The following is a 22,607-nucleotide window of genomic DNA, read 5'->3' on the forward strand; positions in this document are numbered from 1 at the left end:
CAGTTTCTTATTTCATTGCCAGACTGTGTCAATTTAACAAATTAAAATTGCCGGGTATGTAGAATTCACTGACTCAGTGCTAACAATCCAGCTCACTCCTTTTTTGTGTCAACCAATAATGTGCTATTTGGCGGAGCCAGTGCTGTACAAAGGGTTAACAGCTACAGTGAGTTCAACTGCAATCTTGGCCGCCTTTTTCTTTTTTTCATTCTGTTATGGTATATATGGTAATACATGAGACATCGGGTAGATAAGTTTATGTTCTGTCTGTAAGGTCCAAATCATGCACATTCCTCATTACTCATCGCAGCATTATGTGAATTGTACTTCCGGATGAGCAATCATTGGTTGTCAGTTCTCATGCACACAGAGCCCACCCAGTGTGACTAAAGACAAAAATCAAACCTGTTTCATTTTGTTGGGGTGAGTCATGGACTAGTTCAAGTGAGTTGCTGGGCATGTCACATTATGCTACTGGCTTCACAGGAGCACGCTGTCGATTGGTTCCAACTTGCTAAGATTATTTAAATGAAGGCTACAACCGAAAATCATTTTCTAAAAGTCATGTAATGTGACATGGCCTTAACATTCCACGTCTTTTCTGGACAGACACTCCAGCCACTCTAAAAAACATCACACTGTTCCAGTGTGGTGCTGAGGTGTCACGCATTGCATGGAAGACTTGGGTCCCAATCTAGGTTTTTCGTCATGGGTTAGATGCGGCAACGAGCTGTAATAACTGCTTGCACCCAACCTAATACTTCTAGAATCTTGAGCTCAAATCCAGAGTCTGAAGCATTATCCATGTTGAATTTGCACATTATCTTTGTGCCTGTGTGAGCCCAGAATTTCTGCCACATCCCAAATAACATGTGACCCAGAATTGGCCTAGTATAGGTGTCCAATTTACTGAGACTGACAACACACATAAAGTCCGTTCTTGTCCTGTACCAATGTCATAGGATCCTACTCAACCCTGTACTGGACAAGTGTTTTAGAAAATGGATGCAAATACATTTTTAGTCCAGAATGTCTAAGCTTTCCTAAAAAGGAACAGTACAATTAAAGAGGCAGCAGGTTGATCTGGTTACTTCCATGTATGTAAATTATGGGTTATTGAAATATAGCAAAAATAAATGAAGAAGTTTTTTTTACTATCAAATCAGAAGAAGGGGCCTGAGTTGCCTCGAAAGCTGCATATTGTAATCTTTTTACTTAGCCAATAAAAGGTGTCATTTTGCTTGAAATTTCATCTACAAAAGAAATTAGAAGAAAACTTCAATCATTGTCTTTGTGGAGTTTAAATAGTTTCCTTGTGTCTTTGTGTTTTTCCTTCTAGAACTTCAGTTTTTATCCTTCAAAAAATCACCTGTGTTAGATTAACTGACAATTCAAAAATGATCATGTGTGAATGTGAGTGAGGCTGTTTGTGCACATATGTAGGCTCTTCCCAGGGCTGGCTTCTGCTTTGCCTCAAAGGCTGCTGCTGAAATTAGATTAAGCAAATTTGAAAATGTTATGATATACAGCAAAACCTTGATTATCCATCACTCGATTAACTGTCAGGGCAAAAAAAACGTGCATACCAGTGCCTACCTATTACTGTATTACTACTGCCGTGCGGTACGCTGCGAGCTGTACACATTGGAACAACTCTCCTTTCTGCTAGCGCATAGTGTTCATCCTCAGCACCACGTGTCAGGCCGCATTTTGAAATCACAGTGTCAGTTACATAATATTAGTTTTAACAGCGTTTCATAGCTTTTCTCTTTTGTTATAATTAGTCTACATTGTTATGGCTGATAAACATAAGCATATGGTGTCATAATTGTCACAAAAAACAGATTATTAAATGTTTACAAAATAGCAAAAGTGCTTTGAGTATTGCTTCAATTTATCGAGATGGAAGAAGAACAAGGAACTGTAAAAACGAGATGCTGACAAAATTGAAAAATTTAATTCTGTATTAATATTAATATTCTCCTGTATTGTAATTTTCTTTTTAAATTCTGTTATATTATGTTTTGTTAATATATTGTAATGTGCAGGCAGCTTGTGATGCACTGTTGGGGAACAGAAAGTATGTAATGAATGCTGGAAGTATTGGGACTAAGGGAAGGGCTTCTGTTCTGTAAGGGGTGGACACGTCTGTTAGGAGATGAGTGACAGGAGAAGTTAGGAGAAAAAAGAAGGTGCAGCGGAAAGAAGTTTTGAGTAGGGGGTCAGGAGACAATAAGCAGAAGTGTTTGTGGTATAGAGAAAAAAGGCAGGAGATAAACTGTTTGATAGGAATAACTTTCTTTTATTGTTTTGGAGGTGTGCTCCATAACCCAGATAATGGAGTAAAAGATAGGGCACAGTTTATTACAGAATGATTACTCCAAGTAAAACGTAGAAAACTCCAGTATGTGTTTCGTTATTATGCTGGTCACTACAATATTATATGAATTAATTAATTTCGTTAATACTATATTATATTGTGTTTTTGTAAATAAATATGACTATTCAATAATCTACAGTATATAATTTTTAAAGTAGCTGTTCTATTATCCATCTTTTCTCTTATCCATCACAGCCTTGGTCCCAACCCCTAATCGATAATGAAGGTTTTATTGTATATTATTTTTTCTTTCTGTGAGTCTTTAATAGTTACTGATGAACCTTTATTTGGTGGGTGTCTTTTCATAAGAAAATAAATTTAAGCTGTGTAGCTTTCAACAAATATGTAAATAAAATATCAAAAAGTGATTGAACACGCACCCACGCTAAACATGAATATACTGTATATAGTAAGTCAGTACAACATGATCGGCGGCAGCCAAAGCATACAGCTGCATAGTGCAGGAGATCACATCCTTTGAATAGCCCATTATTTAATTAGAATTTTAGGATCACCATTTATTAGATAACGATTTTAGCAAAAATTCAGTAAATCACAGTAAATACAGTAAATTGCTAATTTTCCTTTCTCTGCCAAAATAAAATTAGATGCCAGTTTATTTTTCCCTATTTTCTAAACTGAAATAAATAATGGTTAGCTTGTCTGCCATTTCCCTGTCCATCCCCAACAATCTATATAAAATGAGATCCTATTTAAGGCAACCTGTCATTTGTGGATTCATTGATCAATAAGCATTTTGCAGTTAGTTTTGCACACTAGACTCTTCAAATAAAATATTAATTGATACTTAGTTCTTAATTTTAAATGTTTTAAATATAATTATATTTATTAGACTACCTTCTTGTTAGTCTATATATTTAATGCAATATTTTGCTTGTAGGGGCAAGTTTTAATCACTGTATCTGTGCATGGGATGGGAAACATCATTTCACTTCACAGCGAGAAATACAGAAGCTCTGCATTTCTCACTGTTTTTCTTCTCTCTCTCTCGCTCTTTTTTTACCAAACATATTGAGTAGTTACTACTCCTATTTAAAATTACAATTGATCTGGCTTATGGCTTGTCAGTGATAATAGCCACTTGAAATTGGATAAAAGATTTAAAATGGATTTTAAATTTACTGATGGACTGCAATGCACGTAAACCCAGGTGCCGCCTTGTCATGACTGCACTTCATACGGGTTGGATGGATTAGGGAAGAGCATTCAAAGGCTGCCTTATGACTGCAACACCTGAAACAGTAAGAAAAATGGAGAAAATTAAAGCAGGGTGTATTAAATACTAAGTAATCAACTACTTGCCCTGCACTCGTGAGCACCTTAGCAGTTCAGTAACACTTTACGGCAGGAGCTGTTTGCCCATAGAGGGAGAATGAGGCGTGCTGGCACAACAGCAAAAGCAAGGCAAAAAGGATTTAGAACTGGTCTACCATCTATTGTAATGGGTAATGTTTGATCACTATCAAATAAAATGAATAAACTCTCTGTGTTTATAGCAGGCCCTATAGTATGCAAATTTTGTGGCATTTTGTGCTTCATGGAGAGCTGGCTTAAACCTGATATACCTGACACTGTTTTAATGATGGACAGATTTCATGTTATTCAAGCAAAAAGAGACCCAGTGCAGTGTTGAAAAAAAAGACACCAGGGGAATGGTCATCTATGTGAATGAGGAATGGTGTAAAGTTAAAACTACAGTTCGACTTGTTCTCAATTATACTTTTTCTAAAAATTTATTGATTTGTATGGAATGATTGCAATAAAATGAATGCAATTTTAAAAAAAAACAAACTACAGTTTGTAATTCAGACATTGAAATTGTGGCTGTCAGTATTTGTCCACATTATTTGGCCTGGGAGATCAATTACATAATGCTTATTAATGTTTATATTCTTCCCTCTGCAAATAGGGACCTAGCAATAGAAATGATTCATTTTGTCACCAACACTTTAACACTAGAATCCCTGAAGCCTACAAAAAAAACCTTGTAGTCCCAGGCCACCTTAAATCCCTTCTCACCTCTCCATCAGCGTCTTTTGTTTTGCAAATATGTCGATCAGCACAAGCAGCAAGCAGCCTGGTATCTCATACACTTTCATGTATGCACACACATTCATACTTGAAAACATCAATATTTGAAAATGCTATGCCATTTGAACATGTTTGCCAGTACTCCACGTTATGGTGCATGATACTGAAAATAGTATCAGTGTCCCTTCAGCGACATCTTTTACATTTAGCAAAACTTTACACTGGCTGTTAGAGACTGAAATCAAAGTTTTTTTCTTTTTGGTCGTATACACGATCAGCACGGCACTGCCAGATCTAAAGACTAGTGTGAATTGCTCACTTACTGAAGTGACTTTAGCTGCAGGTGGAAGTCCCATTTTACTTATGGTGCCAATCAGAGTTGTGTCGCAGTGCAACAGTCTATTAGCCAGCAAAATCGCTGTGAGGAAGCTGTCTGTGGATGACAGGGAATTCATACAAAATGCATTTGCAGCCATTCGCAATTTGAACACTCATAAAATTATAATGGCTGAGTACTTTAATTGTATTTTAAATCCAGCCCTAGATAGGTCTCCTGCCACAGGTGTGATGATGTCTAATACTGCAAAAATAATTACACAGTTTGTAAATGATCACAACTTTTCTAAACGCAAGCTCAAGGGCATATTCCTTCTACTCAGCAATGCATCATTGCTACTCAAGAACTGATTACTTTTTTTATAGATAATTTCTTGCCTACAATTATAGTTGTGCTTGAAAGTTTGTGAACCCTTTAGAATTTTCTATATTTCTGCATAAATATGACCTAAAACAGCATCAGATTTTCACTCAAGTCCTAAAAGTAGACAAAGAGAAACCAGTTAAACAAATGAGACAAAAATATTATACTTGGTCATTTATTTATTAAGGAAAATGATCGAATATTACATATTTGTGAGTGGCAAAAGTATGTGAACCTCTAGGATTACCAGTTAGTTTGAAGGTTAAATTAGAGTCAGTTGTTTTCAATCAATGGGATGACGATCAGGTGTGAGTGGGTACCCTGTTTTATTTAAAGAACAGGGATCTATCAATGTCTGCTCTTCACAACACATGTTTGTGGAAGTGTACCATGGCACAAACAAAGGAGATTTCTGAGGACCTCAGAAAAAGAATTGTTGATGCTCATCAGGCTGGAAAAGGTTACAAAACCATCTCTAAAGAGTTACGACACGTGTACTTGTTGCCGTGCACACAACTCTCTGTGCTATGTTTCCTATTACACTGAATGAGCACCTGACACTGTACTTTCTTCCCTGGGGGAAGGTCCCACATTAGAGAATTTCCAGTTACTGCATAAATTCACACCCGATCTGACGCTGTTCGTTTTCAAATAATATTGCATTAGTGCGATGATATTTTCACATATATTGTCTCTTTCTTTCAGGTGTGTAATAGAAACCACAGCATAGAGAGAAGTGTGTACATTGCTTCTTACAGGAAAAGGCGATGGAAAAAGTGCACTTGAATAAAAGTGCACTTTTGTTATACTTTACACCAATATATGTTCCTGTGTTTGAACGACATGGGCAGATGGGGAGGGTCTGATTATTGCATATAGCGCCGAAGTTACTGCTCTTTACCATTCTTTCCTCTGCATGTCCTGGAGTACAAAAGAAACAGCATACAACAACATGCGGGGACTGGCAGAAACACTCAATAAAACTGAATAAAAAGAAAATCAAGTGACAGTGATATACGAAGAAGGCAGCTTCACCAGTGTTTGTGTGTCAGAACCCAGTTGGAGTGGGGGGGGGTGCGTTAGTATGCATCGTGGTACACTGCAGAGCTATAGCGCATCTTTAGTGAAAACAGCCGTGTCAGATGGGGTTGTATGGATTGATTCTGAACGCGACTGAGAGAATGAAAAGTGAATTAAAAAAAAGCTAACCTTTACAAGGATCATAAATTGCACCGGCTGTTACAGACTGAAATCAAATGTATGCTTTTATTCTAAAATAGTAAGACTAAGAGCAGTTTACTTCTCAAAACAGAGTGGTGCAGGATCGAACTCGTGACCTTTCGATTCCAAGGCAAGAGCTGATTCTATTGCACTACGGAGTCAGTTATAATAAATGACTCTCAATGTCGCATGTTAAGGCGGCTTTTTGTTTCTGTGGTTATATTTTTGAATAAAAGCGCAATTGTGTTATATTTGTACCTTTTGTGAAAATGTTTCTTTGATATTTGGACTTCAGGCTTCATACATTATATAGTTTATGCCTACATTTTGTCATCTACTACTAGAATATAAAAAACATTTCTGATTTAACAATATGTTGACACAGATTACCGTAGAAACGGAACAGACATGAAATGCATGTGTTCCAAATAACGATCTATTATTTCCACTCTAAAACTCCACTTCACTTCCAGATACTCAATCAAGGCATGAGCTGAGAGAAGTTCGCGCACATTCTAAATTGGTGGGGGGATGGAATAGCCGGCTGCTCCTAGCTTCTCTTTATCAGCACATTTAGAGAACAAAGGACGCTGGCAGAGAGGTGTGAAGAGATTTAAGAAGCAATTTAAGGTGGGACGGAATTACGATTTTTTTCGTAGGCTCTGGTAATTCTAGTGTTAACACACTACTTCTTCGCTGCGAAGCGCGGGTATATATATATATATATATATATATATAACCACTGCCGTGGTGCAATGGAAGAGGCTTCGCCTCTAGTGCCGAGGTTCGATTACCGTGCTGTAAATGTGTATGCCTGATGACCCCAAAATTAGGGTGAAACACGTGGCGCGTACTCTTTGCATTATTTCACAGTAAAACTATTTCAATATATATATATATATATATATATATACATACATATATATATACACACACACATACATATATATCAGCACTTCCCGATTCATTTTACCCTCGCACCCCCCTTGGTTTGAGACGTATGAAAAAATATGCGGTTAACGCAGAAAGACAGATCACCAATTGAAGCTTTATGAATAATGGATACTTTATTCACCATCAATGATTGTTTTGGTAAAGCCATACTCATTAGATGAGTGGTAAAAAAGTAAGAGTGAGGGGAGGGTGACTTATTGAGGCACGGAGGCGAACCTTCAAACCTAGTTTTGCTAAATTTGACTTGCTTAGATGGAATGTTATCTGATTTTAATAAAATTAATGAAATGTTAAAAAAAGAAAAAGAAGAAGCTCTCTGTTGTTACGATTCTGCGTTTATCAGCTTTGTGACCACAGACTCAGAAAGTCTGCCCTGAGTTGTAACTCAAAACACAGTTCTCAACAAAACATTGCCAGATATCAGAGATCACAGCAAATCTGTAATTTTTCACACTTTTTTGCGTGTTTTTGTTGTCAAAGTGCAAATGCCACGTGGTCATCTGACAGCGGTCACGGGACATTGTATCTTTGATTGCCGATACAACAAATAGTTCTGAGCAGGTATCAATCATAACACCAACTGTGGTCATCACTGCTCTTGTGAAAAGAATGGAGGTAAATGCCATCAAAATAGAGAGGGAGAGGCAAATTCATTGTACCACGTGAATGTTACTGACAGAATAACACTGAATAACATTATACACATTATACATTTCACGTCATTATTAGTATAATATGGAAAAAGTTTCTGTTTCAGCTATGTGTTCAGCAGTTCCTGTCATCCTACACTTACACCGATCCTTGTAGACAGAGAACACACATGAAATGTATGCATTCCAAATAACAATATATTATTTACTCTATACAACTCCAGGCACCTCATTCCCAGATAAAGTGACCTGACCTCTGAGAATTTTGTGACGGACTCACCTCCGGAAGTCGGGGGGAATGGGATAGCATGCTGCTTGTTGCTAGTGCTGATTGACACATTTGCAAAACAAAAGACACTGATGGAGAGGTGCGAAGGAATTTAAGCTAGCCCGGGATTGCAAGTTTTCTCTTAGGCTTCAGGAATTCTAGTGTTAAAAATCATATACAGTATGTTAGGATTATTATTGAGTGACAGGGATGTTGACCAGTTAAAGGTTAATAAAGATAACAGTCTAGCATAGTAATAGTCTTTCCCTGGCTGAAGAAATAGTAAAAAAATTAAGGAGCAATGACCAGTAGAAAAACACAAGATCAAAAAACAGGCACAGGTCTACAGTGGAAGTCAGAAAGAAACTGAAATCGCAAACAAATAATCAAAGTGAAAACTTCAGAGCTAATTTCAATTTCTAAGAGTAACAAAAAAAAGGTACTGCAAATCACAAATAAATGGTCTCACCAATGACATCACTCATTGCACACACCTGGTGCAACAACCACAAAATTATCCCAATAGGTGGCAAAAACAGCAATAAGTAATTATAAGTGAAAGTTTCTGATAATTGATTTCCTTCTGTCTGAAAACTCATAGAAAGAAATCAAAACGATTTTTATCCCAGGCGGGATACTTTCAAAAAATGAATAAAAGATGTCATTCATAACAAGTCTGCACATGGGAATTTGTATTAACTAAAATACCATGTCCCTAAAAACTTTTGTTTTTTGAATCTTTTCTTTACTTGTTAAATTTACAAAAAATACAGCCAACTTTTATAACAGCATTGAGATAATGTCATGAAAAACAAAATACATAATGGTGGCATCCTCAGTGAAACTATACTCAAAATGCCATTGCAATGTTGTCACCAAAACCACATGAAAATCACTAAGCAACCAAGATAAAAATTAATTTTGCACACAGTTATTTCAAATGAAACAGGCATGTTCCTAAAGGATTCCAAGATATATATAACTTTAATCATTAACCATAACCGGAGAAGATGATTAAAAGAATAAAAAGAAAGTCTGATTCCATAAGAAAAAGTGTACATAAGCAGGCATTATTTTCTGCATCTTTTCAGCTGTGTTGAAGGTGTAGGTCTCCAGGACTGTGACTCATCCGACTTTGACTTTCTCCGATATAATAGGCCGTGTATCTCCCAAAGCTCTATTTTATCGATTTTTCCTAAGAGTTTCTGTTTTACTCTCCTCCTTTGTCAACTGGCCACGGTCCATAGTTCAACATTTAATTAATGAACAGATTTTGTCAGTTTCCATGTACGCTAATCAGTTTCAGATTGCTGTATTTTCTTGTCTATTTATACAAATCTGTTTCTTTATGTATACTGATTGTGTAATTAGTAGTTTTGTAAATTTGTATGTGTATCTCACCTGAGAACATGTCATAGCACTCTGTGCCTGCACCCAATGAAGAGCACTTTACAAAAATAAACTGAACTGAGATCTATTATTTTTGGAATTTGTGATTTTTACAAAATTATTATCTTCTTTCATTTACTTTTGAAAGAATTATTAATTTTTATCATCTTGTTTTTTGTGTATTTTCATGGCTGCAGCTATGTTGTTTATGGTTTCTTGGGCCATTGTTTACATGTGACTGGTAGAGGTAATGGACATGAAGTTATGAGTCACTTAGTGTTGGCAGCATTCAGATTCCAGGATTTCTAATAAAAAGCTACTATGTGGTTGCTAGTACTACATATCTTTTAAGAAATCAGTATTTTTTACATATTTTTATTTCTGTTTTGCATATTGGCATTTACTGATCTTTTGGTTTGACCCAAACCTATTTTAGCTATGATTTATTCTCACATTTCCTGGTCCTGCCTTTTCTGTCACCATCATGACTGAGTAAGAACAAATGCTAGTATTTATTTCTTTTACACAAGTGTCTGACATGTTGTTTTGTCTTTTGTTCTTTAATAAAATCTCACTTATCAGTGTTTTTTATTAGTAATATTGTTTTTACAAAATGCATGTAAGCATTGATTCTTGTATACTGGAAGACTGTCAAAACATAAGGACCAACTGGTTTCTCGATGATTCTAAGCTGGTCACCAAACTGGTCACCTGCTTCAATGTACACAAAGAGGAAACGCCATGCCACAGCTGCAAAACCTGTTTATCACTCCATCCAGTTGCTGTGAATTACATGTTCTGCTTTAAAATATGAAACACTTAACAGGAAGGACTGAATGTCTTTGGAATCTGAACAGCTGGCAATTGAGTGTAAAAGCTGCAGGCCGACTGGTTCAGTGCAGCTAATTGACAAAAAGAGGCAACATGTTTGGAAATCAGTTGGAAGCAACCTCTTATATGACATGGCCAGCAGAGAAGAACCTGTTGCATGGTGTGTTGAAATGTAGGACCTGAAACACATTAATACTTTCCATTAGCAGGGAGTCAGGACACAATGTCATAAATTGAAAAATCTGGCATTAATGGAGCTGTAGCGCTGTTCAGGCTTTCTTGTATTTTGCAGAAAAATAAGAAAGAGGTAAAATAAAATTAATCTTTATATAAAGGATCATAAAGTAACCCCAAAAATTAGTATAGAGCAAGCTCTTATCTGTTAACTAGCACATTTTAAAGCTACTGTCCAACATACTGTATTTAATCTAGTGCTTTTGGAATCTATAACTGATTAGTTATTTTTTTTTTTTCATTTTATTTGGTGTAGACAGGGGATATCAAGGTGCAATTCCATAAAATGTATTAACTTACAATAAGTATATTGTAGTAGCACTTTGAAAATAGTTAAAAAGGATCAGATATACAGTGGATATAAAAAGTCTACAAACCCCTTCCAAAATCACAGATTTTTTTGTAATTAAAAAAAATAAATAAATAAAACCAAGATAAATCCTGTCAGAATTTATTCCACCCTTATTGCAAAATTGCACTCTATACAAAGATGGTGAAAACAAATCATACACTAACCTGTTGGCATTATAACCTTTAATAATCAATGATGTGGCTGCGTTCAGAATCAAACAATCACGATAAGTATCATTTCAAATAATTGTTAGTATACACCTCACTAGGGGTGTGCAATATAGCTCAAAATTATTAATGATACTTCAAGATAGAAAACAAAACCCACAGAACAACATTTTGTTGGTGATTGCAGCTTGCAGGCCACGGCATTTATTAGTGCAAACAAAATGAAGGGCATTTTCCATCCTTCTTTTCCAATGAGCTACTGTCATTACTGACAGACTACCTAATTCAAAGTGTGAATCTGTTGCCACAAGGTGCCAGCGGGTGCAGAATTACAGTGCAATAGTAGTGACACAGCATAAGACAAATGTAAGCACAAAAGAATGCTAGGTAATGTTTTTCCTGGAAATCCTAAGTAAAATTAAAACATAACTGCTTAACACTTTAGTTTAACAAGAACTAAAGTAAATGAACCTTGTAACTCTTCAGAAGCCTGCACAACATTGTCACCTAATAAAACTGACCTCAAATTTTAAGTGCAAATGTAAATAAACAGCAGCAATCAAAACACACCTTCAGTCAAAATGTAAACACTCACTGCTTATAAAAAATAAAATAAAAATACTGTCAAAACTTAAACAGTTGCCTTGCATCTTTTTTTTTTGGGGTTCATCATCAAATGATGTAGAATACCTGTGCTGGAACTGTACAAGTAAACACTTTAAAAGTTAACTAGCCATCCTGCTGGCAGACACATTGCAGTCAGAGCTTTAGATTATGTGACAGGTGTCTGGTCACACTTACAGGTAATCTAACCTAAACACAGTTAAAATATCCGAATATGCCTCCCAGTTTTACTAGGAGTCTAGAATTTAACTCTAGAATTTATTTTAAAAGGCAAAAAATTTTAATAATAAAACTATTGAACTAGATCTTAACATTAAGAACCTTTATAATTTAAACATAATAGTACACAGGTTTCTTTAAATTGAGCAGTGAGTAAACATACAATGAAAGACACAGCAGCAGTTTCAAGAAAAACAACAGTAAGTTCTATTATACCAGACAATATAAAATCCACCAAGAAGATAAAAGTAAATAAGAATCTAAAAAAATATCAGGAGCAAAAACCTTTTAAAAAGAGAGCACACAGTCCACACTGTAAAGTTTATTAAAATGTAACAGTAGAGAATACAACCTTTGGTGGTGCGAACTCCAAGTTGCACATTGTGTTACTTCAGCAATTAATCTTCCAACTGCCTCACTAAAACACTGTTTGCCAAATGCTTTTTTCCCAACAAAAATCTTCTAACTTGCTGAATCTCTGTCTGTATCTCACCCTTGTGGAATTAGTGTTCTCTTTCACTTCCGGGTACCTCATGATGACCTAGGCACGCCTGGCTTCTTGTCTGCCGGCTTCTCTCAGTCCTGTCTCGCTGGACCTACAACCGGCATCTCTCTGGTGAAACTCTCTTCTTCCTTAGGCGTAGGTGACACTGTCCGTGGGTCCCGCTTCTTGTCAGCCACTTACCCTTGTGTGCTTGTGAGTCCCTGCACTCTGTGCGAGTGATTTTGGCAGCGTTCTCAGTGGACATTCGCTTTCTACTCTTGCTCTGTCTCTTCTGAGCATGCTTTCTCTCTTCACACTATTCAAACTCCACCCACTGCCCACAAGCATATAACTACTTCAGTCTAACTGCCTAGACTAGCAAGTGCTCCAGCAATGCTTGGTTGAATTTAGTTTTTGCCCATAAATAACAATCTGCTAGTATCTTGTCATGTACCTTTTTAGCCTGGTTATACCAGACAGTTTGGTTTTGAATCAAGGGGTGAAACAATTTTGTTGTGTTTCCACCTTTAGCAGTAACAGTTTTCTTGCATATTTTGTAAAGTATTGTGCTTTATTGGAGGTCTGACCTCTTGCAACCAAACCACTTCCATACTATTGAAGTAACTAACTTTTTATGTATTTAATCATCACTAGAGTTTGACACGCTGTTCTCGCTCGCAGACATGTTTGGGCTACTGTCATTGTTGTGCATGCAAGTGAACATAAATTCATTTTGTCACCATATCATTGATATCGAGACAGATATACATAAACATTTATACCAGTGTTATCATGGACAATATGATAAGGCAGAGCCGTACACTTGACATCAATCAAAATTGCTCTGACTGAGCTCAGATAAAATTTGACTGTTTCTGTAGGATTATTTTGATATCCTCTTGGTTGCAGAATACTCCAAAAGCCATGGTCCGTAAAGAGCTTTGAAAACATGAACGGGATCTCATCATTGAAAAGTATCGGTTAGGAGAGGGGTACAAAAAATATACAAAGTATTAAATATCCCATGGAGCATGGTGAAGACACTCATCGACAAGTAAAGAAAATATCAACAGTGACTCTATCAAGATCAGGATGTCCCTCCAAGATTGGTAAGAAGAAAAGGAGAAAACTGGCAAGTACTGGTTGTTCTCTACATATGACAACAATCAGTTGTATTCTTTATATGTCTGGGCTGTTGGGTGGGGTAGCAAGATGAAACTATTTTCTCAGAAAGAAAAACATCCAAGCCTGGCTATACTTTGCAAAAAGGTATACCCAGTCTCATACAACCATGTAGAAAAATGTACTATGGTCTGATGAGACCAAGGGTGAACTATTTGGCCATAATTCCTAAAGGTATGTTCAGCACAAGAATAACACAGAACATCATCACAAGAACAGAATGGTGGAGGCAGCATTGTGCTTTGGGGCTGCTTTTCTTCAGCTGGAACTGGGGCTTTAGTCAAGGTGGATGGAATCATGAATATCTTCAAGTATCAATCTATTTTGGCACACAACCTTCAAGCATCTGCTGAAGTTGAGGTGGAACTTCACCTTTCAGCATGACAAAGACCCAAAGCTTATATCAAAATCAGCAAAGCAATGGCTCCATCAAAGGTGGATCAATGTTCTGGAATGGCTCAGCCCAAGCCCAGTCCTTAATCCAAATGAAATTATCAGGGACCTGATGAGAGCTGTGCACAGGAGATGCAGTCATAATGTGACAAATATTTTTTTTGCAAGGAGGAGTGGGCAAAAACAATAAGTCTAGATGTTCCAAGCTGACAGACTCTTACCCAAAAACACTGAGTGCTGTAATAAAAGTAAAAGGTGCTTCAACTAAGTATTAGTTTAGGGAGTATGTACACTAATGCAACCAGATTTTTGTATGATTTTTTTTCCTTTCTTTAGTAAATAATTTTTGGTTTGTTTTCACCTTCTTTGTATAGAATGTAATTTTGCAATAAAGGTGGAAAAAGTTCTGAGAGGATTTCTCTGTGTTGCATTTATTGTTTACACTAAATCAGGTTTTGGCAGGTGTCTGTAGGCTTTTTATATCCACTGTAGGTTTGGATTTAATTTAAAAGTCATTCATAATCTTCAGTTAATAATCAATTTAGCTATAACTGCTACTATATTAACTAATTTGTTGTGTTGTGATTAAAGAAAGCACAGATGTTTGAAAAAAAACATTAAAGACAAAGAAAAAGAGAGTGAGCAAAAATCTGATGGGTGGACAGAATCATGAAAGATGTGAAGTACAACTTATTGTATGTTATTAAAAAAACCTGCTGAGTTTTTGTCCACCAGATTAGCAAAAATTGCTGAGACCAGAAAAATAATATAATATTTTTCATAAGCCCTACTGACAAAAATAAAAAGGTGATAGTATATGCATTTATGGAAACTTTGACCTACACTCATGTTTGTCAGAGTAGTCTGAGTCGTGGCCTGGTGAGTAACAGAGACAGTTTTAATCTTACACTCTTGCCATGGTGCTATGGCTGACCCACCAATTGCAGGAATATAGAAAGATTTATTGAAAAGTTTTTGGCTATGTTAACATTTGAAGCCTCATTTGCTAAATTCAAATCAGATTTGCCTACCTTGACAGTTCACATTCATAAATATAAGTGACCTGTGTCTAATTGTGATGTGAGTGCATCTGTCCCCAGAAATGACACACATATGCACATCGATACTCTTGTGTACAAGTTATCTGCATAACCAACGATGCCTTATTTGTGAGATGACTCATGCATGGTATTAAAATTGAAAAGATGAACACGTGTGTAGCTAGTGTATGCATCACATTTTGCTCTGGAGGATAGCAAACAGTTTTTCAGCTGTACATTATAGGTCAAGAGGGCAAAAAAAAAGCCAGATGGCTAGCTTTTGCTGTTTTCAAAGATATCGCTGGCACTGCTGCATCAAAAGATGTAGGGTTATGAGAAATAAGCCAGCAATGCTGACCATGACTTTGTCACAACTGTAGCTCTCCTACATTGTTGTTTTGCCACACTGCCTGTGCTGGCTTATGATGACACTACTCAGGCCATGGGCATAGGGGAAAAAGACACATGAATTCTGATCTGACCATTTCCATTCATGGTAAATGTCTGATCTAGGGCTGCATATGAAAATGATTCAAATCTGATTTGAAAAGATCACATATCTGTGTCCACACAGCCCTGAAAACACGATTTGTGTCACATTAAGGCAAAAATGAGATCTGAGTCACTTCAGCCTGATAATGTGAACACAGCCTGTCAAACAAGAAATATACAGGTGGCTCTAAAATCTTTAGTAAAAATCTACCTAGGTTCATATTACAGACTGAAAGTACAGCAGGATCTACAGGAAATCAAAATGTTTTTGCTGAATAATTCAGATACTAAGTATTTCTATTTGATACAGTTATTTTTAAGTTTCATTTAATTGTAATGCAATGGTTAGATGGTTAGAACAAATTTATTGGCATTAAATATTCAGTTGTTAGAATGAGCAGGCAGAACAGAAAAAAAACTTCATCTTTATTAAACAGCTTGTCATGGTAGAGCAAACAAAATGTACAAAATATCTGTGCACTGATTATTATATTCCAAAGCCATTCTCGCATCAACTTAAGTTGAAGATATCACAAACCTGGAAAGTTAACAAACACAACAGAATATAATCAAGTTTCTCTATATCAGAAGAAGAAATGTGAATTATGTAGGCTGGGGTGCATGCAAGATGTCCTCTACCTCAATTTAGTGAACTGGGCTTTCTGACAGTTTGTTCTGTAGATGCCATCTTATTTAAGCATAAGTACCCTTGTAGCTGTGGATGTTCATAGACTGGAATTTACAGGAAAGGGAAAAAGAACCATCATGTATTCTTAAGAAATACTAAAGTAAAGAATTTCAGACTTCCAGATTTTTTGCTTCATGCTTTTGAGCTTTGGAAATAATTATTCAAAATCTCTGCCATTTAGTTCTTTATAAAGGAATTGAGATCTGGTAGGCAATAACTAAGACCTCATGATGATGAGGACACTCGTATAGCAGTGCAGATGACATCTAGGATTAAATTGATGAAGGAAAAATGGTAACAGATGATAACAGAGCTGATCCACGGAAGAAGTCAAAGGAAGGCACAGACGTAGATGTAGTCAGTTACCAAAGTCCAAAAGTTAGCAGAGGATTAAGAAAGTGGTTTAAAGATGTATAAAAGCTACAAGGGGCAGTGGATTAAAATGAAAGCTAATCTCTGTTGTGGTGTAACATGAGTTGAGAAAACATATTTTTGATCTGACATACATAAAGGCAGTGCTGTTAAGCCCACCATGACCCAAGACAGAAATAACCTTTTAGCAGACACAATAAATATATGCTTGTGACAGAGGAAACAGATGCATGAATGACAAAGTCACTTCAGACTGGCTTCTTCATGAAGAATGGATGCTTGTGCCACAAGACAAGCTAGATGTAGGAACGTGTAAAATTGAGGCATCTGACAATGGCCAACAAGTGGCGAGTGTGGCAAGCTGAAAAAATACGGGAAGTGGAGGACCCTTGATCACTGTCTACTGTATAAGAAAGGAAACAGCAAGTGGATACTAAACTTAAGTTACACACTACAGCATTAGAGGAGTAAGGTTATGAGAACAACAGGAGTGATCAGCAGATGTGCCAAAAAGGTTTCCCCCAGGATTTACCTCATTTACCTTAACAGGTGTTTATTAAAAGACTTAACTAGTAGAGGTCAATTCATTCCATAAACAACATCTGAAAGCAAATGTCAAAATAAAAAATTCTTAGTGTTTAATATGTCAAATAAATATGACACCTCATGTACTATGCCACTGATTTTCAAGTGACAGTTTAAATACACAGTTCAGATGGAAAGCAAAGTTGCCAGTTGTACACAAGGACTTATAATTTCAAATAAGATAACATGGTGGCTTACTGGATACGCTTTCTCCAACAATGTTAAAAAGCAGATATCGAGTCAGTTGTATTTCTTGTGACTATGAGAACCAGCCTGTGACAGGCTAATCTAGAGATGCGGCTGATATTCACAGCACAAGTTAAGTGAAAAATTTCCTGAGAGCTGTGTTTATTCTCTGCTATCTGTCTTGACTACACTTCATAAGTCAAAGAAATTCTTTGAACATTGAAGAACATTTTGATACTATGTCAGATATCAAAGGCCTTTTTGTTGGCAATATATACTAGAAGGTTGCTGCTAAAGGGAAAAAAGTTTTTCACTTATTAATCCTGACATTTTGAAATTAATAAGTATATGCAAATATTATGTTCATATACAATCTACATAAATGAAGAAAATCATTAAATACTTCAATAAAGAATTATATTACAGTATTTTAAAAAATGTACAGTATGTTGCTATAGATAGTGTGCAGCACTACAAACTTATGTTTGCTTTGCAATTATAACTAGAATTCAATACCACTAACACATCCGTAGTTTACATACATGACAGGCATGATTTTAAGGATGTATTCTCACCATCATTAGGATCCACTCTGACTAGTTATCTGCAATACAGAGATGGTTCCTTCATATCTAAGCAACAATTAGAAATGAAGAGTAATTTTAAAATGAGCATTCAATCATTTTGGAAGGTTTGCTAATAACTATTATTTATGTGTCTATTAGTCTGCCTTATTTGACTATTTTGGGTTAGAAATTCCTTTTTACTCTTAGATTAGCAACAGTTCAACAAATGCATTGCTGCTGTATACAGTTCCGATACAAAGTATTCAACCCCTTGGACATTTTAACATTTTATTGGTTTACAACATTAAATCAGGTGGCACGTTGGCGCAGTGGTAGCGCTGCTGCCTTGCAGTTAGGAGACCTGGGTTTGCTTCCCAGATCCCCCCTGTGTGGAGTTTGCATTGGCAATTCTAAATTGTCCCTGGTGGGTGTGTGTACCCTGTGATGGGCTGGTGCCCTGCCCGGGGTTTGTTTCCTGCCTTGCGCACTGGGATTGGCTCCAGCAGACCCCCGTGACCCTGTAGCTAGGATATAGCAGATTGGATGGATGGATGGACAACATTAAATCACAGTGGATTTAATTTGGTTATTCCGAAACCTTAATGTGAAAGGGAAAACAGATCTCTACAAAGTGGTTTACATTAATGACAAATATACAGTTGTGGCCAAAAGCTTTGAAAATGACGCAAGTATTGGTTTTCACAAAGTTTGCTGCTTCAGTGTTTTTAGATCTTTTTGTCAGATGTTTCTATGGTATACTGAATTATAATTACAAACATTTCATAAATGTCAAAGACTTTTATTGACAATTACATTAAATTTATGCAAAGATTGAATATTTGTAGTGTTTTCCCTTCTTTTTTGAAACCTCTGCAATATGCTTTGGTTTGCTGTCAATCAACCTCTGGGCTAAATCCTGACTTATGGCAGACCATTCTTGCATAATCAATGCTTGGAGTTTGTCAGAATTTGTAGGTTTTTGTTGGTCCACCCACCAGGTTCTCAATGGGATTAAGGTCTGGGGAGTTTCCTGACCATAGACCCAAAATTTCGAAGTTTCATTTCCCGAGCCACTTTGTTATACTTTTGCCTTATGATAGGGTGCTCCATCATGTTGCAAAAGGCAACTTCTCCCAACCATCCAAGAACAGTTTGGTGACAAACAATGCCTTTTCCTGCAAGAAAAAGACTATTAAGGGAGGCCAACAAGAGACCTTTTTTTAACTCTGAAAGAGTTACAAGCTACAGCCTTACGGGAGAAACAGAAAAATACACATGACATCTCAGCTAGAGTTTGCCAGAAGACACAATGGAGACTCAGCTGGAAGAAGGGTGTGTCATCTGATTGGACTAATACTGAGCATTCTGACCATCAGACTAAACACCATGTTTGGTGCAAGTCAAACGCCTTATATTTTCAAAAACACACCATCCCCAACATGAAGTATGGTAGTGGCAGCATCATGTTGTGGAGATGCTGTGAAGCTAGATGTTATGAAGAAGATTTGAAGAAGATTTTTCTCTAGTATGTGTTATAGCCTACGCCTTGCCAATGGCCCATTGAGTTGAATCCAGCAGGAAAATTAACACAAAGGTTCAACTATCAGGGCAGCAGTATACTCAGATATTTGTGAGAGCATACGATGTGATGGGGGGAGGACGTTTTGTACTTGTGGTTCTCTGGCCTTTAAAGGTGGGTAAGACAGTCCATCTGATAAACAGGGACATAAACCTGATTTGATCTGGTAGATCAAGAAGGGTCAACCATAAAAAAGGACTGAAAATAAATGTGGTCAAGAGGAATGGCAAAAGTCAGTACTGGAATGTCCTAAAACACTTAACTAAGAGAAAAACAATAAGTAGTGATCACAGTCAAACTAGTGAGAAGATCAGAAGCTGAAAGCTCTTTTAATAAATGTTCTGAAATGCAATAAAAGGCAATGCGCAGTCTTGGATGATGATATCAGTATGGGGTTGACCTTTATACTGTCACATGTGTGACGCATTGTCACATTACTGCCAGAGGCCACATCCTTAGTGAACAACTGTCACATCTAGGTAACAACACCACAAAATTATGATGCCTTAAGAGAGAACAAAATGGCATTATGGTTATACCAAACACAGCAAAAATAAAAATCACTTTGTTTTATACTAATTCTTGAAAACGCATAAGAATACATTAAAATATTCCACTTTCTAAAACCCTCAAAACACCCCACCCACCTGGAGAAAGACTGATACATTCCTAAAAGGTTCAAATCATAACTTGTTATAGTGAGGCCAAGAATGGAATTAAAAGTTTGTTTTGTCTTCTATATTTTTTGATATTTTAGTTTCTCCCTTTATAATTTTGTATTATAACAATTTGCAATAAACATTTGAACATGGGTTATAGTGTACAGTATATAGTGTTACACAGAGGTGCTTCAATCTCATTCCACATTTGAATTATTTTCTCACTGACTTTCTTTTATTCTTTCTAGACAAAATGCAGTATGATAAAAATAATATTAACGTGGGATGGTAAAAAAATCAAAATATTTTTTCAAATATTTGTTTTTTATTGTTTTTCAGACCAACTAATCCAAACCATTTATTTTTTGATCCTGCAAAGTCATTATGTTCAGTGGAAGAAAAATGTATAAAGAGTAATCAGGCACACAGTTGATCCTAAAATTCCTCTTTAGTGAACTCTGCACTGCATGCAGCTTGTGACCCTGAAAACTAGACTTCAGGTCACATATTTTCAGTATTATGAATGACATGCCACACAAAGAAAATGGGTCATCAGCTGTTAACACACAAGACTGCTGCAAACACTAAAAAATTTGAAAAATGTCTGCATTTGTTGTTTACATAAGATATCAGTGTTTCCATCTGCATGCTTATCTCCTACATACATTTTTTACATTATTGCATTATAAATGTAAATCAAGGGTATATAAGTGTACTTGCCTCAAGAACAATATTAAAGTTTAAAATTGGTGACCATGTAATACCCTTTTTGGATAAAGTCTTGATTTATTCCTTCTTTTCAGAAGTTTCAGGTTGATTTTGGGAGCTTCAGGATGCTGGTGAATCCAAGTTACTTTGAAGTTTTAGAAACTGCCGTAAGTTATTTTTAAAAAATATTAACTGTGAAATGCTTGAAAAAAGTGGTGCATATTCATAGTTTGGGGGGTTCATTGTAATTTATTAAATTCTTGTCAACAGTACATCTCACAATTTTCCCTATCTCTTCTTAAAACTAGTTTTCTAGAACAAACACTGAAAGGAGGTTTTGTAATGATTAACTCTGCTGCCTTTGACTCCACAAGACTAGGTTTAGAGGTTTGAGACTTTGCTTTTCCTCCTCTTTCTTACTTCTTTGGATAATGAGCTTTGTTAGATTTGGACCACACACATTTCTTGGAGTGCTTTTTGGTAACTGGCATGGTGGTGGTCTTCTGCATAATTTATACAGCCTTGGATGTTCTTTGTTGAAGGTAATTGATTCCTTTTTGCCAGTTCAGATTAATGAAGAATACTGTGATCGCAAGGGTTGCTATATGGAGGGACAGTTACTGTCATAAATTCCTCAAGTGCTGTTGATAACTGTCCTGATAAGCTTTCTCTTTGCCTGGTCATTCATTTTTGGACTGATCTTTGTAATGTCCTGCTAATTGCCATATATATATAAATGGCAGTCTCCTCAGTATTTGCAGGATTAAATATTTCATATAATTCTGTATCTGTACCTTTTCAAAAATAAATTCTTACAGTTTTGTTTTGGTTCCTTATCAATAGTGGCTATCTCTCTAAAATAAAATCAAGAAACCATCAGAGAAATCCTATGGGAAAATTTGATATAACTTTTGGTCCTATCCAACACACTTCAGTTGATGTCCAATGAAGGCAAACCAAACATGTACGTAATATCAAATGGTTGTGAGGTCCTTGTCTACTTAGCATGGTGGCTACTATACTTTTCTACTGTGCTCACCTCCAGTTCCAGGAGAATTCTGCACATCCATTTCATCAGAGATGGTTGCCTTCTCAACATATCCTTCAAGGTACAGATTTTCTGAAAAATAAGCCATGCTGTACTGGCGATGAATAAGGTGGTGATGTCTTAACCTTAACTGAGTGCTTGTCTGAAGGCAGATTGGGGTGAATTGATAGAAGGAGCAAGATTAATGGAGAAAGAAACAGTTGCTTTAATTTCAGAGTCTTAAATTGTGGGTTGTTGCATACGTGAAATACACCAACATTATGGCAAAACCATCAATCACCAGACCCCCCCCCACCACCAAAAACACACACGTTTTATTTGCTCTGCCACTCCCATCATGTGACAGCTGCATAATATCCTAGCAACATACACAGGTGGGAGGGATAAATCCCAGGCCACAAGCACCAAATTAACAAAAGAGTCACGTCAAGTTCATTGTCATGTGTGCATAGTTTTATTCTTGCATGTCTTCTCTGACAGTTGACAAAAACATTACAAAAAAGTACCGACCTGCATCACTACTACCATAGGATTTCTACTAAGGAATGGCACTGCCTGCCACTGACTCTGGCACTGCCATGCCT

The 22,607-nt window shown here is 36.5% G+C and overlaps 1 long non-coding RNA gene across 4 annotated transcripts in view; it reads right to left on the reverse strand.

Annotated features, from left to right (window-relative positions):
• Positions 1-12,785, reverse strand: part of LOC120530299 — a 136,306-nt gene extending 123,521 nt beyond the window's left edge. For 2 of the 4 annotated variants that reach the window (XR_005633941.1, XR_005633942.1), the window contains exon 1: positions 12,535-12,785. This is a non-coding gene — a long non-coding RNA (uncharacterized LOC120530299). Of the gene's footprint in view, positions 1-12,393 lie in introns of all 4 variants that reach the window. The other 2 variants (XR_005633939.1, XR_005633940.1) reach the window with 1 other exon arrangement.
• Positions 12,786-22,607: the final 9,822 nt, after the last annotated feature.

This window comes from Polypterus senegalus, chromosome 5, assembly GCF_016835505.1.
Source record: "Polypterus senegalus isolate Bchr_013 chromosome 5, ASM1683550v1, whole genome shotgun sequence".
NCBI lineage: Eukaryota > Metazoa > Chordata > Cladistia > Polypteriformes > Polypteridae > Polypterus > Polypterus senegalus.